This window comes from Musca vetustissima, unplaced genomic scaffold (genome assembly GCF_032173495.1).
Source record: "Musca vetustissima isolate MV318-11 ecotype Yass unplaced genomic scaffold, APGP_CSIRO_Mvet_v1 utg68978, whole genome shotgun sequence".
NCBI lineage: Eukaryota > Metazoa > Arthropoda > Insecta > Diptera > Muscidae > Musca > Musca vetustissima.
In genome coordinates, this window is record NW_026882769.1 from 16,206 (window position 1) to 38,728 (window position 22,523).

At 38.0% G+C, this 22,523-nt stretch overlaps 1 non-coding gene across 1 annotated transcript; it reads left to right on the top strand.

Annotated features, from left to right (window-relative positions):
- Positions 1–16,509: 16,509 nt before the first annotated feature.
- On the top strand, positions 16,510–16,581 carry Trnam-cau (transfer RNA methionine (anticodon CAU)). Its single transcript has one exon. It is a non-coding gene; the product is annotated as a tRNA-Met (tRNA).
- The last annotated feature ends 5,942 nt before the right edge of the window (positions 16,582–22,523 follow it).

A 22,523-nucleotide genomic window follows, 5' to 3' on the forward strand; every position in this document is an offset into this window, starting at 1 on the left:
ATGGTTAACAGGAGAATAAAAGACCTTGTCTCCAGATTCACTCCAGTAGATGAGCGAATTGCTATAATCCGTATAAAAGCGAAGTTCTTTTATATCAGTCTAATTTGCGCCCATGCTCCGACCGAAGATAAAGACGAACAGACCAAGGACATATTTTACGAGCGCCTAGAAACAGTATATGATCGTTGCCCTGGCCATGACATTAAAATTCTGCTAGAAGATTTTTATGCAGAAATCGGAAGGAAAAATATTTTTGGCCCCACCGTCGGAAAATTCAGCCTCCATGAAGAAACATCAGACAATGGCATGAGGTTGATTGACTTAGCGGCAGCAAAAAACATGGTAGTTAGCAGCACTAGATTCAAGCATCTCGATATACACAAGGCCACTTGGATTTCTCCCGATCGAACAACGAGAAATCAAATCGATTATGTTCTGATAGACGGAAGGCATTCATCCAGTGTTTTAGACGCCCGATCGATCCGGGGAGCCATTCGGACCATTACCTTGTGACAGCCAAGGTACGTACCCGTCTAAATGTAGCAGCAAAGGTGCGATCTAACACACCATGAAAACTCGACGTCGAAAAGCTGCAAACACAACAGATAGCCGAAGCCTGCTGCTTGAAGAAAGCACTTTATGTCCCGATAATAGTATAGAATCACAATGGCAAAGAAATGCCCACACCCTACAAACTGCAGCAAAAGCAACACTTGGGTACCAAAGACCACCATCAAGAAATCTGTGGTACGATCAGGATTGTCGTAATGCTACTGATATGAAAAATGCAGCATATAGGGCAACCCTGCGGACTTTAGCAACACGTAATGCGATGGAGAACTATCGGAAGAAAAGGAGAGAGGAGAAACGTATTTTCAGAGATTTTCAGAGATGTATAGGAGTCAGAATGAAGTCCTAAAATTCTACCAAACCAAACCAAACACCAAATCAAACCGAAGACATATCCTCCTGTAGAGATAAAGAAGGAAAACTGGTGACATATACAGACAGCGTGCTGAGGATCTGGAAGAAGCATTTTGAAAAACTGTTGTTATCAAATAGTAGCATTGAAGTGGATACCCAGAACCAATAAGAGATGACGGTATAGAGTGGTTACCACCTATCCAGGATGAGGTCAGAGTAGAAATTAATCGGCTGAAGAACTATTTAAGACCGGTGTTAAGATGCTGGTTAGGAGCAGTACCAGTTGATTAGTATAATTTGACTAGAGGATTTGAACCTCCGCATCCTGTGTCCCGTGCACAAAAAGGAGTCAAGAAGAAATGTACCAACGGTAGGGGAATAAGTCTCCTTCCCAGCGCATATAAAGTGCTATCCAGTGTGATGTGTGAACGACTGAAGTCAATGGTCAATGACATTATTGGATCATACCAATGAGGCTTCAGACCTGGCAAATCCACTATTGACCAGATTTTCACTCTGCGCCAAATCCTGAAAAAAACCCACGAAAAACACATCGACACATTCCACCTATTCGTCGACTATAAATCTGCATACGACAGCCCTATCCGTTCAGAGTTGTAGAAAGCAATGTCTGCGTTTGCCATTCCTGTAAAATTAATTCGGCTATGCAGGATGACTTTAACAGGCACAAGATCAGCAGTTAAAGTCGGAAAGGACCTCTCGGAGCCCTTTAATATCGAACGAGGATTCAGACAAGGTGATAGTTTGTCGTGTGACCTTTTTAACATCCTGCTGGAAAAGGTCATACGAGAGGCAAACGTGAACAGAAATTGCACTCTGTACACCAAACAGCACATGTTACTCGACCACGCCGATGACATCGACATAATGGGTCGAACATTGAGAGCGGTAACAGCCACCTTTGAACAAATTGAGAAGGAGTCTGCCAAGGTAAACGGCGAGAAGACCAAGCTGATGTGGAACTGTGGAACTTGAGAACTACAGCTTCGAGGTAGTCAAAGATTTTATATACCTTGGTACCGCCATAAATAAAACGAATGACATCAGTTTTGAAATTCGGAGAAGAATAGTGATGGCCAACCGATGTTACTATGGTCTGAGCAAACAACTCAAAAGCAAGTCCACCTCCCGCCAGACCAAACTCACACTCAACAAGACGCTGATAACCAGTGCTGTTATATGGATCTGAAGCATGGAAACTTACGCAAGCAGATGAGGCAGCTCTAGGAGTTTTTGAGAGAAAAATTCTCCGAAAGATCTATGGGCCGATCTGCGTTGACGATTAATATCACCGTCGAATGAACCACGAGTTATACCAGCTATTCTCGGACACCGACATTGTTAGACGTATTGAGCTGCAGCGACTACGTTGGCTAGGTCATGTTGTGAGAATGGATGAAGATACCCCAGCCCAGAAGGCATATAAAAGCGAACCAGCTGATGGTTCACGCAGAAGGGAAGGCCAAGAATACGTTGGAAAGATCAATTCGAAGACAACATCGCCGAAAATGGTCTTTCAAATTGGAAAAACTGCGCAAAAGACCGACGCGCCTGGAAATCTTTTCTAAGCTCGGCTTATGGAACGAAAATTCTGCCACAAGCCAGCTAAGTAATTAAGTGGGTCAGATAATTGCAATGTTTATTGGTAGTTGGAGAAAAATTAATTTTTAAAAATCTAAGCCTTTGGTAGGTAGAGAAAAATTAATCTTAAAAAAATTTGATGTGGCATTGGCATTTGTTAGTTAAAAAAAAACCTTTTGCACAATCCTAATCCCAAATTATTAATACATACTTCTACAAATTTAATTGTAAGCATTTAAAGAAATTCACATCTCTATAATTAGATTCGAAAAGAAAACAGCTGAGTATTCTAAAACAAAAATCTCTTTAATGGGCCTCATAATATTATTATGAAAATGGAAATCCGAAAATTATCTTTTGCAACATTTGTCGAATATTTTCATTTGATTTTGCATTTAGAGCTCGTTAACATGCCACAGCATCCGACAAGATGCTTCTCTGTCCCTTCTGCCATAAAATTAATGATTATCCTGCAGCTAAGTCCGGCGGCTGGGAAGCGCATACGATCATGGCGCAAAACGAAGCGTATGTATAACACGAACCTCAGCTAAATTTTTGGGAATTGCCCAATTTGATGGTTAATTATAATATGCGGATTAGTTACAGCCATCAACAAAGCTATTAACGAATTTGTTGCTAATGATGCCAAAAAGAAAAATATGAAATAAATGACCAGGCCGCCGTGGCGCCCAAACGACGGCCACAATGAAGGGAATTCGACTTAGCTCAGCTATTTGGTGGTGGGTAGCTTGCATTTTAAAGCCAAGACCAACGACAATGTATCAAGCTAATATACATTCCACAGGGATGAGCACAAAAGGGGAAGGTGTGTGGAGGATAATGAAGCACAAGAAACTGTTAAAATTTCAACATAAATTTTGATTAGACAACCAACCGAAAAAAGACGCCGAATTACACGTTTTCTCTAATAGCATTTAAATTACAAATTAAAAAAGCATTGCCTTTTTTTGCTGGGTCCATAACACCTCAAGCGCAAACACTGTACTACGCACCACAAGATATTCGTTGAAGTCAGTGAGTGTTAAGGCAGCAGCAGCTATTTTCTTCTTCTACTCCACACACAGATATTTATTAACATTTGAAGAAATGCTTAAGTAAACATTACATTTAAATGAGCAACATATTTTTAATGTGTATCTGACGGTCTGTAGGTATGTGGGAGGAGGGGGAGAGTGTGTGAAGCATTATTTTTTGTATAGTTTGAAGATGTTTCTTGAGAACCAGAAACAGTGGATTCAAAAACAAAAGTTCTTTCAAAGATAGGAATGGGCGCTTTTCTATGGATTCAGGAATAAATCTTCTATAGATTGAGTAGATCTATGTGTATTGTATATTTTCTATAGATAAAAGAGGAGTAACGGGTGACATACGGGATGACGAATACCGAACAACGACTCTGACTGACTTTAACATGGGGAAGCCCAGGCTTATCGTGGTCCTTCTTTCATCTCAATTGTGTACACTAACCTCCACGCGGTGTCACCCGGGTAGCTACTTCCATTATCCATATAAATAGTGAGCTGATATGTGCCCCGAGTTCACCCATAAGAACTATAAAAATTGGTTGAGGCGTTGGGTTAGTTGCCAACACAAAACCCCAATGTTGACGACCCTTAGAGAAAATCCGATAGAAAGGAACGGCTGTAAGTAAATCAGGCGATTACGCCCTGTTTTATAGCTGTCATGAAAGGAGCCATGAATTAGGTTGCGGATTAATGGTTAATAGGAGAATAAAAGACCTCGTCTATAGATTCACTCCAGTATATGACCGAATTGCTATAATCCGTATAAAAGCGAATTTCTTCTACATCCGTCTTACTTGCGCCCATGCTCAGACGGATGACATATTTTACGAGCACCTAAAAACAGAATATGACCGAGCGCTGCCCTGGCCATGACATTAAAAATTTGCTAGAAGATTTTAATGCACAATTCGGATTAGAAAAAAATCTTTTTGGCCTTACTATCATAAAATACAGCCTCCATGAAGAAAATTCGATAACGGTATGAGGTTGATTGACTTCGTGGCAGCAAAAAAAATTGTAGTTAGCAGTACCAGATTCAAGCATCTCGATATACATAAGGTCACCCGTATCACCCGTATTTCTCCTGATCAATCAACGAGAAATCAAATCGAACATGTTGTAATAGACGGAAGGCATTCGTCCAGTGTTTTAGACGTTCGATCAATACGAGAGGCTAACATCGATTTTGGCAGCAAAGGTTCGCACCCTTCCGCTCAATTTACACACCTGCTTGACGAAAGCACTTCTTGTACCGATAGAAGCACAACAACAACGAATTGTCCACTCCCTACCAAAAACCACCATCAAGAAACCTGTGTGAACAGGTAATAACAGAGAGAATTATCGGTAGAAAAGGAGAGAGGAGAAACGTATTTCAAGAAAAAAGAAGAAAGAACTAGAAAAACGTGAGTGGGAGCAAATCGAGATGTACAAGAGTTGGAGAGTTGAAGTTGGAAACCTGGTGACAGATACAGATAGCGTGTTGAGGATCTGGGTAGGGGCGGTGAAGAAGATACTCCAGAATCAATAAGAGATGATGAATCAATAAGAGATGAGGTCAGAATAGCAATTAATCGGCGGAAGAATAATAAAGTAGCCGATGGATTATCAGCCGATCAGCAGCATGCACAGCTGATTAGTACAATTTGGCTAGAGTAATGCATGCCCAATGATGGCAACCTCAGCATAATGTGTCCCATGCACAAAAAAGGAGACAAGCCGATATGTGCCAACTATCCAAAGTACTGAGAAGCCAATGGGGAAAGACATTATTGGACCATACCAATGCGACTTCAGACCTGGTAAATCCACCATTGACCAGATTTTCACTCTGCGCCAAATCCTGGAAAAAATCCCACGAAAAACACATCGACATTTCACCTATTCGACTATAAAGCGCCATTCGATATCCCTATCCGTTCAGAGGTGTATAAAGCCAAGTCTGCGTTTGGCATTCCTGCAAAATTAATTCTGCTATGCAGAATAACTTTAACTGACACAAGATCAGCAGTTAAATTCGGAAAGGACCTCCCGGAGCCCTTTAATAGCGAACGAGGATTCAGGCAAGGTGACAGTTTGTCCGGTGACCTGTTTAACATCCTGTTTGAAAAGAAATGAACAGAAATGACACTCTGTATACGAAACAACACATGTTACTCGCCTACGCCGATGGCATCGACATAATCGGTCGAACATTGCGAGCGATACCTGCCACCTTTGAGCAAATTGAGAAAAAATCTGACAGTAAAAGGCGAGAAGACCAAGCTAATGGTATCAACGCTCAAGACGTCATGTAGACTCGTACCAACTGTGGAACTTGGGAACTACAGTTTCGAGGTAGTCAGAGATTTCATCTACCTCGGCCACAAATAAAAATAATGGCATAAGTTTTGAAATTCGGAGAAGAATAGTGTTGGCCAACAGATGCTACTATGGTCGACGTAAGCAGTTTAGAAACAAGTTCATTTCTGGCCAGATCAAACTCACAATCTAGAAGACGCTGATACTATCCGTGCTGTTATATGGATCTGCAGCATGGGTACTTGCAGCAAATGAGACAGCTCTTGGAGTTTTTTAAAGAAAAATTCTCCGAAAGATCTACATCGACTGTGAATATCGCCGCCGAATGAACCATAAGTTGTACGATCTATTCTCAGACATCGACATACTCAGACGCATTGAGCTGCAGCGACTATGTTGGCTAGGTCATGTTGTGAGAATGATGATGAGGATGTCTCGGCACAAAAAGCCTATAAAAGTGAGCCAACTGATGGCACACGCAGTGGAAGACAACATAACGGAACATGCTCCTTCAAATTGGAGGAGATTCGCACAAGACCGACATGCTTGGAAATCTTTTGAAGCTCGGCATATGGAACAAATGTTCTGTCACAAGCAGCTAAGTAAGTAATAATTTTTAGTGTAGACCCCTGACGGTAGGAATTCTGAACAACCTAACTGCAGATAAGTTTATTGTATGACCACCAAGTGACTTTTTGGCCGTTACTTTTAAATTAAATACGTTGAAATCTCAGATTTTAAATTAATTTTAATGAACATTAAATGTGTGTGTCCAAAAACAAGTATCGATGACTTTTTGGGCGTTACAGCGATCATTAGCCTCATATTGGATTCAAAAATGTTAAAAATGTCTACACTTTATTGGGAAGGAACTTAAAGGTGGGGACCGTCCAATCTTCGGACTTGATCTATGTAAGGTAAAATATAATATGATATGCGAAGCTGGGGTCAAATCGGATATTCCAATCTCTAGATATTGGATTAAGACATTTTCAAAACTAATTATGTTTATGTTGCTTATTGCTACAGACATCTAACGCGTAGGAGGGGATCGTGCAATTAACAAATAACAATCAGTGCAATAATAACTTTTGATAGTGGTAGTCACACTACGCTAGTTTTAAGCTAATTATTTAATGTTTGTTATTTAAAAGTAAGCGATCATATCTTATGTGTTATATGTTTTTTAGTATTAAAAAGCTGTGATATATATTCTAATTAGTTGTAATGTTTATTTATTGTAGATCAACTTCCCTGAAGATGAAATTCAACGAATTTCGAAATATTGGAAAATAATAAATAAATACAAAACATTGACCTCAAGCTCGATCAACCATCTCTAATTTATTAAACATTTTCAAAACTTTAAACCTTTGTGGAGGAAGTACTAGAAGGAGTGGTTCGATAATTCCCATCTTCCAACATTGTACATTTCATAATATTATTTTATTTTAAGATTTATTCCCATTAGAACCCCAAGATTTATCGGTACGGTTATTAGGTTGTGGGAATATTAGTTCAAATTGGATAGTCCGTTCAAATGATATTATAAAAGTCATTTTTCAGCAACATTTTGACACTTTTCTGGGAGATTTGCCAGAAGGAGTGGATCGATATTCCCCAATATTCGAACTTGAATTGAAAGAAACATTATGATGTGCTAAGTTTGGATGTTGCGAGAGTAAATCGTGCTCCAAATTGTCTGAATTGGATTTGGTCCAAAGAAACTTGGAAACTGTATTAGCCATAAGGCTAATTGACAATATTGAATGATAAACATTCAGATTTTCGTGATTAGTCCACAATGAAGCACCCCTCTTCAACAAATTTTCAAATTTTGTTTCCAAGCCCACTGTAATATTTTTGTTTATTTAACAATTTATACATGTACTTATCCACTCTCCTCACCTCCTCCCGGGTGTAGTAGTCATAATTAATTTTCTATTTTACTTGTACTCCTTAACCAAAAAAATGCATGTTTGCTGGCAAAGCAAACCAGCCAGCCAGGCTGGTAAGCCATCACAACAAGGGGGGATGAGGACGACAAAAAATCATATTTTAATTTCTTTGCCATAAGGGAAAAATTATGCGCGCTTAAGAAAAATCATTATGAGTTTTAAATAATTTATTTGCTGTGTGAGGCATTTTCTTACGGCTGTTGTATGAATTTCATTCCCACAACGGTTGAGGCTAGCTATACTCTCATAATACAAACCGGAGTAGTGGAAGCAATAGCAGTATCGTCAGTGGTAGCCACGTGTTTAAGTGGTAAAATTCAATTAGAATGTTTACTCAAGATTTGGTGTGAAAATACGTTTTCAGCTGTTTTTCGTTGATTACTCTAGAAAAACTGAACAAATAAAAACATGAAGAAATTCTATTAAGATTTATCTAAAGTAAATGCTTGGACATGCTGATGATGACAACGATGACGTTGTAAGCCTTAAATTAGGATTACCGTTAAATTTAGTTTTGCTCAATCCATTTTAATTATATTTCGAAATAATTATTATTTTTTAAGTAATAAGAGGTAGGTAATTTTGAAGTAATAAGAACGTACGTGTCATCCATAATCCACGTTTTTGAGGGAATTACTTTTATTTGCCACGGAAATAGTTCCGGAATGGGGTATGTTTACTGAAACCAAAATTGAAAAATCTCTGAGGTAAGCTTATGATTGAAAATTGGATTTAAGTATTATACCCATAGGAATGAAGTTGGAGTAAAACATGATAGCTTAATTCTATGTTAATCACAACAAACCAAAAACTTATAATGAAACCACCATGCCAACGGTTTAGAACACCGGTCAAGAAGTGTCTGTCGGTGTTGCCGACAGATTAATCCCTACTTTTGTGTACTAATGGCAATGGACCTATTATGGACACTACATACATGGTTAAACGGCATATACATTAGAACTTTTTACCGGGTTAACCTACTTTATGAGGATTTATTTGATATATATGCAAAGGACTTGACAATTGAAACCCACTGGGTTAACCAAATCCGGTTAAATGTAAACGTACTATTAGTAAAAATATTAAGGTTTGCGAAGTTTATACCACATAGGATTCACCATTGGGTTTATATTATGTATTTGTTTTCACCAAATCGGATACTTGTGGGATAAAAATAGAAAAAACAAATGTCAATATGCTTTTATAATTTACGAACTTTTGCGTATCGTATAGTATTTAGCTTGGCTCAAGGTCGGATAAGTGACACATGGTCAGCAGCTAAAGTCTGAAAGGACCTATCGGAGCCCTTTAACACCAAACGAGGATTCAGACAAGGTGACAGCTTGTCGTGTGATCTCTTTAAACTTCCTGCTGGAAAAGGTCATACGAGAGCAAAGTTGAACAGAAATGACCCTCTGTACACCAAACGACACGTGTTACTCGCCTACGCCGATGACATCGAGAGCAAAGTTGAACAGAAACACCAAACGACACGTGTTACTCGCCTACGCCGATGACATCGATATAATGGGTCGAACATTGCAAGCGGTAACAGCCACCTTGAAATTGAGAAGAAGTCTTCCAATGAGGGTCTGGCAGTAAACGGCGAGAAGACCAAGCTGATGGTATCAACGCGCAAGACGTCCAGTAGACTCGGACTAACTGTGGAACTTGAGAACTACAGCTTCAAGGTAGTTAAAGATTTTATATACCTAGGTACCGTCATAAATAAAACGAATGACATCAGTTTTGAAATTCGGAGAAGGATTGTGATGGCCAAAAAGTGCTACTATGGTCTAAGTAAGCAGTTTAGAAACAAGGTCACCTCCCGCCAGATCAAACTCACACTTTACAAGACGCTGATACTACCCGTGCTGTTATATGGATCTGAAGCATTGGTACTTGCGCAAGCAGATGAGACAGATCTTGGTGAGTTTCCAGGAAAAATTCTCCGAAAGATCTACAGGGCGATCTGCGTCGACGGAGAGTATAGCCTCGAATGAACCACTAGCTTTACAACTTATACGCGGACATCGACATAGTCAGTCGTCAGAGCTGCAGCGACTACGGTGGCTAGGCCATGTTGTGCGAATGGATGAGAATGCCCCAACTCAAAAGGAATATAAAAGCGAGCCTATTGATGGTTCCCGTAGAAGGGGGAAGGGCACGATGGGAATACCAAGTAGAAAACAACATCTTGGAACGTGGTCTTTCAAGCATAAAACATAGATTGTGACTCCTACTGAATGCATGGAAAAAATGCACCATTTTCCGTATTTCAAAGCTTTTAATCCCATTTTCCAACCGTATTAATTTGGGTTGAAGGGTGCAAAACATATCTTCATAAAGTTTTAATTTCAGGTATTTGAATGGTCTAGGCCTCGTTTTTCAGCCTATGTGTGTCTAGAACTTGGAATTTCTTATTTTAATTATACCCTCGAACCAAATCCGTTTCTAGCAATTTGGCAATGTTCGTCCGTCCGTGCGTTGTCCGTCTGTCTGGCTGATGCGCACGTTGACTCTCGAAGGGAATAATCGATTTCATCCAAACTTTGCACATCGTAATATTTATTCCAAACTTTGATTCAATTTCGAAGACGGTGAATATTGTTCCACTTCGTTTGGTATCTCCCCCACAAAATAGTCAAAAATGTGCTAAAAATTAACAAGTGAAAAAGCGGTAAGTTCGGTCGACATACCGACATTTCTACAAACCGATTATTGTTCTAAATATTGGTCCTAGCCCCCATGTTTCTTTGGACCAAATTTGTTTCAAAAATTGTTGATTTCATCCAAACGTTACATGGGGAATATCGGTCCACTCCTTCTGGTACCTCCCATACAGGGGCTAGGCCTAAATGTAGGTTACAGTTCATACATATAAATATGTATATATATATATTAGATTTTTTAGTTTTTTTCGTATCTTCCGCAGATGAAATGATTACAACAGAGTCTTAGAAATCATATAACTATTTTAATATAAAAAAGGTGGTTATATGGGGACGAGTCCAAAAAGGGTGCGAATATTAAACAATTTTGGTAGAGAGATTTGTTTCCATATACGACTACAAAATAGCAAATTGCAGTAAATTCGGTTGAAAAATGCGCTCAAGAACCCCAAAATACCGATAATTGGGGGTACACTTATATGGGGGCTATCCGAAATATTTATTTCGGAGAGATTTGATACCTATTAAGAACTCAAAATACTAAATTACAGCCAATTCGGAGGAAAAATACGATCTAAACCCCCAAAATACTGAAAATGAGGAGGTGCCGTTATATGGGGGCTATCAGAAAAAGTGGACCAATATTTATAATTTTTTGTGGAGACATTTAGAAACCAATAAGAACTCAATGTACCAAATTTCAGCTTATTCGGTTGAAAAACGTGCTAGCTATGCCTAAACGTGGACCGATATATCCCATCGTCGAACTTCACCTGCCTGCAGACAAACCTATGCAAAATTTCAGCACCCTATCCCAATTCCTTCAGAAGATAGCTTGATTACAACAGACGGACGGACGGACATTGCTAGATCTTCTTAGAATTTTACCCTGATCAAGAATATATATACTTTATAGGGTCGGAAATGAATATTTCGATGAGTTACAAACGGAATGACAAAATTAATATACCCTCCATATAAAAATTAATTTTAAAATATCATGCGAACGAACTATCAGATTTGAACCAAACTCAGTACGACCTATTACTTTTACCAAGCCTAGACCAAGTCTGAAAATGGGACGCATCGCTCCACTCTTTCTGTTAAATCCCTCACAAAGGGATTCAACAGAATCATTTTCAATATTTATAAATTCAATATCAGGGAATGGAATGTCCGATTTGAACCAAACTTTATTATTAATGGGTCCCATTGGTCCACTCCGTCTGCTACCTCCTCTACAAAGGGTCAAATATTTCAATATTTAATAATTAAATATTAGACGAATGGAATGCCCAATTTGAACCACATTTTACATAACCTATTATTTATACCAAGCTTAGATCAAGTTCGAAAGTGGGACCCATTGGTCCACTCCTTCTGGTATCTCCCCTACTAATTGTCAAAATTTTCAATTTATATAAATTCAATATTATGCAAGGGAATGTTCGATTTGAACCAAACATTGCACAAAAAACATATTCAAAAGTTTATGAACAGTCGCAGACGGTCGCAAAATTGTGGACAGAGAACATGGTGTCATGGTGTCGATTGATTGATCAAATTATTTGGAAAAAAGTCGATTTTAGGTACTTTGAATACCGAAGGAGGGTATAACATGTGTTTAGTTCCCGTTTTCCAATTTCCAAAATGCCTGATAAAGTTATCAAAGTCTCCGTATAAAACGTATAATCTCAACTAGAGAAACCTTTGCATACATACGTACCTTTCGTGCTATCTTTAAAAAAAAATTTAATTTTTAAAATTAGAAAAAATCTTCCCAAACTAACAATTTAAATATATTTTTCAATGCGTTTTTTAACAATCTCCACTAAAATTTAAAATAACTTAAAAATGTACAGAAAACGTGAAAAATACACTCGCATCTCAACTATTTTAAGATCCATGATGTTGCAAGCACTAACAATTATTTCACAAACAGCAATTGCCTGCAGTAAAACAAGAGGGAGGAGGGAGCCTCTCATTGTTGTGACATCGTTTTTTAATGCTCTATTTATAGACAAAGAATAAAAGTCTAGTGACATTTAACATACTCTCGTTTTTCCTGGAGTTTCGGTCGACGATGTTATAAATAAGAGTGTGTGTGTGGGTTTGTGTGTGAATGAGAACAACGACAGCAACAGCAGTGGAGGCAGCAACTTGTCTGCAATTAGCTCTTATCTTAATTACCGGTCTGTGGCATCAAACCATCACCACGACGAAAAAGAAGAAGAAACACACACATACTCACACACACTTGTATACAAATAAAAAAGCCAGTAATTGTGGAGATAACATTTACACAGGAGTAGCAACGAACACTACTAGCAACAGTCTCCGGCAACAACAATAACAACCAAGAACAATTTAGTAACACACTACAAAACATAAACTAAAGGCAGGTCTCTTTACTGCTACATTTAGTGGTAGTAACAGCAACAACAAAACACGAACATTAAGAGACATTGCTCATTATTGTGTGAGCGAACTTTTCATATCAAGAAGACAAGTGTAGTAGAAGAGCCGAAAAAAAACAACAACAACAAAAACAAGAGCGTCAACTGCTACAAGAAAAAGGACACAAAGTTGAAACAGTGATTTTAAGCCAAAGGGTTATTGTGTCCGCAATGGGGACCAACAATGAAAGGCACTCATGTGCAAATTGGTGACTGATGTTAGACCGACTGACAGTGGTTCACATGCAGTATCTATGCACATACTTAGCTGGCTCGGGATAGAACATTTATTCCATAAGATGAGCTTATAGTACGTTTACATTATACAGGATTTCGTTTACCCAGGGGATTTAAATTGTCAATTATTTTGCAAATATGTCAAATAAATCTTCATAAAGTAGGTTAACCCGTAAAAATATTCTAATGTATAGAAAAGATGTCCAAATTTCGATATGCTATCTTCCATTTGATCTTTCCATCGAACTCATGGCCCTCCTCTTCTGCGTGAACCATCAGTTGGCTCGCTTTTATATGCCTTTTGGGCTGGGGCAATCTCATCTATTAGCAAACATGGCCATGTTCGATACGTCTAACTATTTTGATGTCCGTGTATAAATTGTATAGCTTGTTGTTCATTCGTCGTCCATATTCACCGTCGACGCAAATCGGCCCGTAGATCTTTCCGAGATTTTTTCTCTCAAACACTCCAAAAGCTGCCTCATCTGTTTGCGCAAGTACCGATGCTTCAGATCCATACAACAGCACGGGTAGCATCAGAGTCTTGTAGAGTGTGAGTTTGGCCTGCCGAGAGGTGGCCCTAATTCTAAATTGCTTTTTTAGACCATACTAGCATCTGTTGGCCAACTGAATTTCAAAACTGGTCTTCTCGCCATTTACTGTCAGATCCACTTTGGCGGACAACTTCTCAATATGTTCAAAGGCGGATGTGACCACTGGCAATGTTCGACCATTTATTTCGATATCATCGGCGTAGGCGAGTAACATGCATTCTTTAGTGTATAAAGTGTCATTTCTGTTTGCATATGCATCTCGTATGACATTTTCCTGCCGGATATCAAAAAGGTCACAAGAAAGGCTGTCACCTTGTCTGAACCCTCATTAGGTATTAAAGGGCTCCGAGAGGTCCTTTCCGACTTTAACTGCTAACCTTGTACCAGTTAAAGTTATCTTACATAGCCGTGGTTTGGTGAAGTGTGAAAATATGGTCAATGATTGATTTTCCAGGACTGCAGCCGCATTGGTATGTTCCAATAATGTTATTGACCATTGGCTTCAGTCATTCACACAGCACTTTATATGCCATGGGAAGGAAACTTATTCTTCTATATTTTACATATATATATCATGTCCCCTTTCTTGTGTACGGGACACAGAATGCCAAATGATACTAATCAGCTGGTTCATTCTCCTGAACAACGTCTGACCACTGGTCTTAAATAGTTCGGCTGTTAATCCAATCCATCGGCACCTGCTGCTTTATTATTCTTCAAACGACAAGTTGTTATTCTAACCTCATCTTGGCTAGGTGATATGCACTCATACTTTACCACCGCCATCTTTACTAGAAGCTTTGCAAAATGTTCCTCCATATCCTCAACACGCTGTCTGTATCTGTCACCAGGTTGCCTTCTTCATCTCTACAGGAGGATGTGTCTGCACCAAAATCTTCGGTTTGATGTTTTAAACGTTGGTAAAATTTCCGGACTTCATTCTGACTCCTGTACATCTCAATTTGCTCACGCTCACGTTTTTCTTGTTCTCTCTTCTTTTTTTTTTGGAAAATACGTTTCTGCTCTCTCCTTTTCTCACCATAATTCATTCTCGCATTAGCAGGATTTGCAGGGTTGTTCTATATGCTGCGTTTTTCCCCCCAGTAGCATTACGCCACCTCTGATCGTACAATGGGTTTATTGATGGTGATCTTTGGTACCAAGTGCTGCTTTTGCTGCATTTTGTAGAGAGTGGACAATTTTTTCCCATTGTGCTTCTATATTATTATCAGGACAAGGAGTGCTTTCGTCAAGCAGGTGGGTATGTTGAGCGAAGTACGATTCTGCAATCTGTTGTGTTTGCAGACTTTTGACGTCGAATTTCCGTGTTGTGTTAGATTGGACCTTTGTGGCTATATTAAGACGAGTGCGAATCTTGGCTGCTACAAGGTAATGGTCCGAATCGATATGTGCTCCTCGGATAGATCGAAGGTCTAAAGCACTGGATGATTGCCTTCGGTATATCACAACTTAATGGATTTGTTTTCTTGTTCTTTGATCGGGAAAATCCAGGTGACCTTGTGTACATCGAGATGCTTGAATCTGGGGCTGCTAACTAACATGATTTTTGCTGCCGCGAAGTTAATCAACCTCATGCCGTTGTCGCATGTTTTTTCATGGAGGCTAAATTTTCCGACGGTGGGGCCAAACATATTTTCCCTTCCGATTATTGCATTTAAATCTCCTAGCATAATTCTAATGTCAAGCCAGGGCAGCTGTCATATGCTGTTTCTAGGCGCTCGTAAAATATGTCTTTGGTCTGTTCATCTTTGTCATCGGTCGGAGCATGGGCGCAAATGAGACTGATGTAGAAGAACTCCGCTTTTATACGGATTATAGCAATTCGCTCATCTACTGGAGTGAATATGGAGAAGAGGTCGTTTATTCTCCTGTTAACCATAAATCCGCTGCCAAATTCATGTCTCGTTTCATGGCAGCCATAATACTAGCGTAAGTAAATCATCTGATTTATTTAAAATTTGCCGGTAATTTAATATGGAAGATAAACCAAATTAGTATTGACACCACGTGAGAACCTACAAACTAAAATTGGTTGAAAAATCGGTTATTGATAATTTTTGGAAGGGAGATTTTCTATTCATTGATCCAAAATCTAAATTTGAAGCAAATTTACTTGAAACACGTGACCAAACTTACCTAAAATATCAAATAACGAGGGTACCATAGGGAGATTTTTCTGCTCAATGAGAATTCCTAATGTCAAATTAGGATGAATTCTGTTGAAAAACGTGCCAAGGGCTTCAAAATATCGAATATTGATGAGTATCGTTAATAACGGGTGGAATATTGATAATTTTTTAAATTTTATTTTTGCAGTTTGTTGATTTAAAAAAAAAAAACTTTTTATTAGTGGGGAATATATGGCATTGTAATTAAAAATAATTAGTTCCTTATCAAATAAATAAACCTACAATTTACAAACATTTTCCTCAAGATACGTTGTCTCATTGGCCTGAGCGCAAACACATTCATTAGCGAAAATCGTACGAAAACAAATTTAATTGAATAAAAAACAAATTTCACAATTAAATGTTGAAATGTGTTTTCATTCAACATGTTGTATCAAAGTTAAGGCCATACAACGGCAACCACCACCACTCAGTTCTATGTTGTTTATATAGATCCATCCAAAAATAAAAACACCCATTGCCACATTTATTCATTTGTCGTGAGTGATTCTATTTTTAGTTCCTGTTTGTTTTGTTTCACACATTTTGGTCGCTCGTTCGGCAACAAGCAGAGTGGCGCAGTGGAAGCGTGCTGGGCCCATAACCCAGAGGTCCGAGGATCGAAACCTTGCTCTGCTATTACACGTAGGACTGTGGACGTTGTTCAACACAATATCCCTACTTCACCACTTTTTGTTACTTTTAGGAATTATTAACTTAAAAAAAAATTGTGTTAAAAAAAGACATTTTTAAGTTAGTGAATTGGAAATGAATAAAACATTATAAATAATATTAAAAAATTAAAAAAAAAAACAATAAAAAATAATACCTAAAGGTTATCCGATTGAGACAAAATTTTGCACAACTTAACGAATTGTATAAAACCACCGTATATACATCAGCCTTTTAATATTATACATAGTTGGAAATATTAAATTTTTTTCGGAATATTCTCCGGAGACCCCATTGACAATTGGTATTGAAAATGGTTTGAGCACGTTTTTCAACAAATTTGGGTGTAATTTTCTCTAACAAAAATTAATAAATTTTAATTTAACTCGCCAAATGCCATTACTTCGACATAAATACATATATACCTGATGAGTCGATTAACCGGGTTTGATCTAGCTTTCCTTTTTATTGCAAAACTTCAACCATTAAGCACAACTCTAAAGAGATAACTAAATAAAATCATACAATAATATTCGCCCTAACGTGCAAAAAGTGAAAAAATGTTACCAAACTGATGTAAAGATAAATAAGGAAATCTGGCGATAGATAGACAGACAGCGTGTTGAGCATCTGGAAGGAGCATTTTGCAAAACTTCGGGTATCAAATAGCGGTATAGATGGTATACCACCTAGGTCAGAGTAGCAATTAATCGGCTAAATAATAATAAAGCATAAGCTAAACTATTAAAGACCGGTGGTCAGATGCTGGTCAGGAGCATGCAGCAGCTGATTATTACAATTTGGCTAAAGGAATGCAAGCCCAGTGATTGAATCCTCAGTATCCGGTGCCCCGGTGCACAAAAGTGAGACAAGGCGATATGTGCCAACTATAGAGGAATTAGTGTCCCTTCCATCGCATATAAAATGCTATCCAGCGTGCTGAGTGAACGACTGAAGCCAATGATCAATGGTGTTATTGGATATTATCAATGCGGCTTCAGACCTGGCAAATCCACTATACATTTTCACTCTTCGTCAAATCTTGGAAAAGACCCACGAAAAACACATCGACACATACTACCTATTCCTCGACTATAAAGCCGCATTTTACAGCCCTATGTGTTTAGATGTGTATAAAGCCATGTCTGCGTTCGGTATTCCTACAAAGTTAATACGGTTAAAGTCGGAAAGGATCTCTCAAAGCCCTTCAATGCCGAATGTGGGTTTAGACAATGCGACAATTGGTCGTGTGACCTTTTTAACATCCTGCTGGGTACACAGCATAGATGTATAAAGCCATGTCTGTGTTCGGCATTCCTAAAAAGTTGATACGGTAAAAGCGGTTAAAATCGGAAAGGATCTCTCAGAGCCCTTCAATGCCGAATGTGGGTTTAGACAATGCGACAATTGGTCGTGTGACCTTTTTACCATCCTGCTGGGAAAGTTCATATGAGATACACAGCATAGATGTACACAAAACAATACATGTTACTCGCCTACGCCGATGACATCGACATAATTGGTCGAATATTGCAAACGGTAACATCCACCTTTGAAAAATTGAGGAGGATTCTGCAAAGTGGATCTGACAGTAAATGGCGAGAAGACCAAGGTAATAGTATTAACGCGGAAGACATCCGGTAGACTCGAACCAACTATGAAACTTGAACGCTACGGAGATAATCTGCAATTTTATCTACCTCGGTATGTCCACAAATAAAACAAATGGCATCAGTTTTGAAATTCTGAGAATAGTGTGGGCCAACAGATACCACTACGGTCTGAGTAAGCAATTTAGAAACAACGCCACCTCTCGCCAGACTAAAATCCCACTTTACAAGACACTGATACTGCCCGTGCTGGTGTATGGATCTGAAGCATAGGTACTTGCGTAAGCAGATGAGGCAGCATTTGGAGTGTTTTAGAGAAAATTTCTCCGAAAAATCTTCGGACCGATTAATCAATACACGGACATCGACATAGACGTATCGAGCTTCAGCGAATACGGTAACTAGGTCATGTTGTGCACATAAAGTAAAGGCCACGAATTCGATAGGAAGATCAAGTGGATGATGACATATCAAAGCCCCAAAAGTTTTTAAGGCCGCGAAATATTGCTCCTAGACCCACCTTTAAGTATACCGATCGTCATATCTCGACTAGCTGAGTCGATCTAGACATGTGTGTCCGTCCGTCCGTCTGTCCATTATAATTTGCAAACACGATACAGGCCACAGTTATGGGCCAATCTTCACGAAATTGTTTTTGGTAAAGATCGGTTAATATTTAGGGGATGAAATGGACCAAATACTGAATTTTTATCGGTTTTTCTGGTCGCTCCAGAGGCCGCAATTATTGCCCAAACATCTCGAATTTTTAATTGAAGAAGGGGATTGAGCCAAAGTATAAGCATGCCTGTTTTGATAAAGATCGGTCAATATTTAGAGGGTCAAATGGACCCTGACTATTGTGTGAAAAATGAAAAAATGTATTCTATAGCGTATATATTTACTTCTGAAGGACATAGAGCCGAGAAGTTGATAGAGGAGTGGTTGGCCTTTAAATTGATACCAATTACATTGTCGTATGTACTCGGATGTGGGAGTTACACGTAAATATTTACCACACTAGAGGGCAGAAATATAGCGCTGACCGCTTTGAAATGTTCCATGAGGTTCCAATTATGGTCGAGTACAACGCCTATAATTTTCGGTGTTGATCAGATAATCATTTTGGGATGAAGTGAACCGAAAACTTATTTTGTGTGTTTTTTCGAGTCGATCTATAGGCCACATTGAAAGCCGAACATCACAAAACAACCCACGCTGAAACGAATCTGGACAAGTAATTAGTAATATTTGCTGACCTCCAGTCGATCAAGAGAGTGCAAATATCGCGAAATATTGCCCAGGCTCAGAATATAGAACCACACAAAGTTAGATTTTCGTGGAAGGTATCATATGGTCGGCCCCGTCCGACTATACTGCCCCGCTCACTAGTTTTTTTATTATATTTAATATATTATGTTTTATATTTTGTAGTTCATAGTCACATTGTTGATTATATAGAAGAAATAAGTCTTATAGAAGCCCTTTCTATAAATATTCTTCTCCTTTTAACTAGGTCCCTCGAAGTAGTCTCCAATAAGATTCCCAAAACCTATATTTGTCCCACTGTCGTACTATTCCACACATTGTTTATTCTCTGACACCTCGTAACACAGAGATCTGCAAGAACCGGTAAGGCATACATATATACCAAAAGCCGGCAAACCACACATATCCACCTAACTAAACAGAAACTCTCACACACACACACATTCACCCACACACACATACACTCACTCATGTTTTAAACGAATACATTTACATATAAAATACATTATGAGACCACAAAAACCATTGTCGACTGACATAACAACAAAAAGTGGGTGTTTACAGGCAGTCGAAAAAAAAGGACGAACGACGGCATACTCATGCAAAGACGCTAAAAATTGAAAGAAGAAAAAATTGCAAAAATATAAATAAAATGCATGTTGTACATTTAAAAAGATTATAAACACATACCCCAAAAACTAATATGAATATTTAAATTTAAAACAACAACAGCAGTAAAAAATAGGTGTTAAACATTAGAGTAAGGCGGGACGGGTGGGTGCTCACGGAACAAAAAGGACATTCTTCGCCACTACAACTACTACTTTTGAGAAAAACAAGTAATAGTGTCATCATCAAGCAAAGTAGGGGAAAAAGGGCAACGTTTAAGAGGAACTTACAAGAAAAAAAATACAGCAGAGCAAAGCAAAACATGTCAACGACCACCACCAGAAGCTTGACTATATCTTGACTTGTTTTTTTATATAAAAATAGAAAAAATAAACTATATGTAAAAATAACAATGGCATACAAATACAATGTAAATTCTTAGCATTTTATTTACAACTTGGTCTGAGTAATGACTTGTAATATGTAAATTAATTGTTATTCTTTAGTTTATGAAAACAATTTTAAAAAATATTGGAAAAAATAATGGCAAAAAATTTAAATTTAAATGCAAAGAAACCCATCAAAGACTATTATACAAAATATTGATAACAAATTAAAACCAGTAAGGAAAGTCTTAAAGTCGGACTGGGCCGACTATATGATAACCTTCACCACTTTGGGGATATTCTACATATGTATCTTTACAGATGTCGTCTTTTCGAAGGAGCATTGACATGAAATTGAACGATATGCGATCTTTACTTATAAGTAAACCGGTGCTGCTAACTACCGACCAACATCAAATCTATCACATGCCATTCTACAACCTCTTATATATTTTGTAAATAGATTTTAAGCAAACTTTACGCACGCTATTTGGTATGCTTCACTGTTTAAAATGTAATACCAATCAAGCACCCATTGATTATTTGGTTTACAATCAACATGAATAGGTCGAAATTATATATAGAAGCTATGCTATATCTAAATCTGAACCGATTTCAAGAAAACGTGCCCGAGATTAAATTATTCTAATTTCAGTACGTTTTACGTTCGTGCACCATTTACCTTAAATCGGACGAAACTATATATGGGAGCTATATCTAAATCTGAACCGATTTTCTCGAAACTTGGCCAAATTCCATGCAAATCGAAAGATACAGAGGGAATTTGTTGCCCCATTTACTTTAAATCCGAACCGATTTTTCCCAATTACAATAGGGTTCGTCCTTGGGCCAAATTGTGCCAAATTTCATCCAAATCGGATGTGACCTGTACTTTGTTTACAATTTAACGTCTACAGATGGAAATCCGTAAATCGACTCAGAAAGTGATTCTATGCATATTCTGAAAAGGAACCATGTGTCTATATCTTTTAATTTTGCCTGTTAACAGTGTTGTCAATTTAGCACTTTTAGTGCTAGATTTAGCACTTTTCGAACTCATTTAGCACCAAAAAAAGTCGTCTAGCATCTAGCACTTTTATAGCATTTTTATTTTTTGCTTGCATTTTTTACAATTTTCGATATTACACTAACAAAAATGTCATTTTTCGATTTCACGTCAACATTTTCCTATGTTTCACAAGGATCAGTATTACACAATTACCACTGGACTTAAATTTTCTGCTAAACTAATTCCCGAGTCGATGAAAAATTCAATGAAGTATGCACCTCCTAGTGTGATAACAACACTATCAAACTGGGCATTTTAGTATAACTCCTATACACTAGCAACATTTTCCCGCATTAAACATAAATTTCATGGAATAACTTTTTTAAAGCCTTAGTTCATTTGACCCGCTTACTAATCCTAGATTTCCTTCCCTGTACAATAGCTATTGGTGTTCTAGGGAGACTAAACAACTAGCAAAAAAAACTTTGTTGGCTAATTTCATTCTCAAAAATATCAAAACTATAGATGTCGCACTTCACCATAAATAAAATTTCATAGCTATCAGAACGACATTTTCGCCCTCCAGTGTGGTTATAGAAATATTAAACAGTATTAGATTTTTATTAAATTTTTATGTATAGCTTCACATGGAGTACACAAATCAATATTTCTAATATTTAAATACACTGTCATCTTCTCCGGTCTAAGTCCCTCTACTATAAATATTTATGTTTGTTTATAAAAGGGACCTCTAGAGCGACAAAAAATGCATAAATACATGTTTTAAGAAGATTTAACATATATTTAAAAAAAATAGGTGCCTTCATTGATCTGAACCGGGGGTTTTCGACGAAATTCTTGACGGTTGGTTCATAATTTATAATTTATTGCAAGTCAAAATAGTACGATCGGTATACTAAATGGTGGGTCTAGGATCAGTATTTCGTAGAGTTACAAACTCTTGGGCTACACAAACTTTTAATTTCCTCTCAATAATACGCCCAAAAAATAATGTTTTATGTAATAAAT